Genomic DNA, 2,298 nt, shown 5'->3' with positions numbered 1-2,298 from the left:
ACATCCTAATCCCTGGAACCTGTGAACATGTGACAAAAGGGACTTTGCAGATGTGATTCAGGGTGTCGAATGGAGAAATTACTTGGATTACCCAGGTGTGCCCAGTATAATCACAGGGTCCTTATGCAGGAAAAATGGGTTAGGAGAGTCAGAGTCAGAGGAGATGTGACAATTCAAGCAAAGGTTAGAGTGAGAGAGAGGGAGGTTGGAAGATGCTATACTGCTGGCTTTGAAGATGGAGGAAGCAGCCACAAGCCAATGAATGCAGGTGGTGTCTAAAACTGGAAAAGGCGCCTTCCAACTAGGGCCCGGCAGAATGGCTCCTGCAAAGAAGGGTGGCGAGAAGAAGGGCCGTTCTGCCATCAATGAGGTAGTGACCAGAGAATACGCCATCAGCATTCACAAACGTATCCATGGAGTGGGTTTCAAGAAGCGTGCCCCTCGGGCACTCAAAGAGATCCGGAAATTTGCCATGAAGAAGATGGGAACTCCAGATGTGCACATTGACACCAGGCTCAACAAAGCTGTCTGGGCCAAAGGAAAAAGGAATGTTCCGTACCATATCCATGTGCGGTTGTCCAGAAAACGTAATGAGGATGAAGATTCACCAAACAAGCTCTACACGCTGGTTACCTACGTACTGTCACCACTTTCAAAAATCTACAGACTGTTAATGTGGATGAGAACTAATCTCGGATTGTCAAATAAAGGTATAAAACTGAAAAAAAAAAAAACTGGAAAAGGCAAGGAAACCAATTCTCCTCTAGAGACTCCACAAAGAACACAGCCCTGCCTATCCATTTTGGACTTTTGACCTTTGGAACTATAATATAATAAACTTCTGAGGGCTTTTTGTTTTGTTTTGTCTGAAGATTTTATTTTGGGGGCACCTGGGTGGCTAAGTTGGTTGAGCAGCTGACTCTTGATTTCACCTCAGGTCATGATTTTGGGGTCCTGGGATCCAGCCTGAAGTGTGTCTCCACACTCCATGGGGAGTCAGCTTGAGGATTTCTCTCTCTCTCCTTCTGCCCCTCCCCCTGCTCTCTCTCTCTCTCTCTCTCTCTCTCTCTCTTTCTCTCCCTCTCTCAAATAAATAAATCTTAAAAAGATTTTAGGGGCACCGAGGTTGCTCAGTTGGTTAATTAAGTGCCTGCCTTCAGTTCACTTCAAACCCTGCATTGGGCTCCCTGCTCAGGGAGGAGCCTACTTCTCCCTCTCCCTCTGCTGCCCCCCTGCTTGTGCTTTCTCACTCTCTCTGTCAAATAAACAAACAAACAAATAAATAAAATCTTTAAAAAATAATAAAAAAGATATGGTTTAAAAAGAAATTTTATTTTTTAAATAATCTCTACACCCAATATGGGGCTCGAATTTACAACTCCCAGATCAAGGAAGTCACGCTCCACCGACTGAGCCAGCCAGGTGCCCCTAAACTTCTGTTGTTTTAAACTGATAAGTTTGTGGTAATTTGTCATAGCAGCAATAGAGCAGTAATGCAGTTATGTTGTAAAGAGAGTCAACTTTTACTATTTAAGAAAAAATTTTTTTGAGAGAGAATGTGTGTGCAAGCATATGAACAGAGGGCAGGGAGGAGAAAGAGAATCCTAAGCAGACACCACACTCAGCTGGGAGCCTGATGTGGTGCCTAATCTCATGACCTTGAGACCATGACCTTAGGTGAAACCCAGAGTCAAATGCTTAACTGACTGAGCCACCCAGGCGCCCCTTTATTTATTTTTAAAGATTTTGTTTTATTTTATTTTATTTTATTTTTTTAAGATTTTATTTTTGAGTAACCTCTACAGCCAACATGGGGCTCTGACTCAGAAACCGGAGATCAAGAGTTGCATGCTCCACTGACTGAGCCAGCTCGGCACCCCTAATTTTGTGTATTAAAAAAAATTAAACACTCATACCCACATAAGAGAAAAATAGTTAATGCTAAGTATTATGACTTAAAAGACTTCCAAAGACCTAGGTTGGTGAACTGCAAGCTGTATTACAAGGAGTGGTAACACAGCCAGAGTGAAAGTATCATTGGGACTCAGAAGTGAGAGGGTCACAAGATGGCACCAGGACTCAAGAAGACCTAAGGAGGCCGGCCCAGGAAAGACCGGGGATGGATGGGAAATGAATGGTGAGAGGTCTCAGGGAAGTGGAAGAGGTAAACCAGCAAAGACAACAGTATGCACAAAAGAATGGAAAGAATGGATTGAACTGGTCAAGGAGCAGAGGACATTGCATACTTCACAGGACAACAAAATGCTGTATGCTATCTCGTAGGTTCCCAGTCACCTT

General features: G+C 43.6%; 1 pseudogene; it reads left to right on the top strand.

Moving 5' to 3' along the window:
- Positions 1-302: 302 nt before the first annotated feature.
- Positions 303-690, top strand: LOC121483492 (annotated as a pseudogene).
- The last annotated feature ends 1,608 nt before the right edge of the window (positions 691-2,298 follow it).

Source organism: Vulpes lagopus, chromosome X (assembly GCF_018345385.1).
Source record: "Vulpes lagopus strain Blue_001 chromosome X, ASM1834538v1, whole genome shotgun sequence".
Taxonomy (NCBI): Eukaryota; Metazoa; Chordata; class Mammalia; order Carnivora; family Canidae; genus Vulpes; species Vulpes lagopus.
Note: the sequence above shows the minus strand (reverse complement) of the source record. Positions and strands in the feature narration are given on the sequence as shown.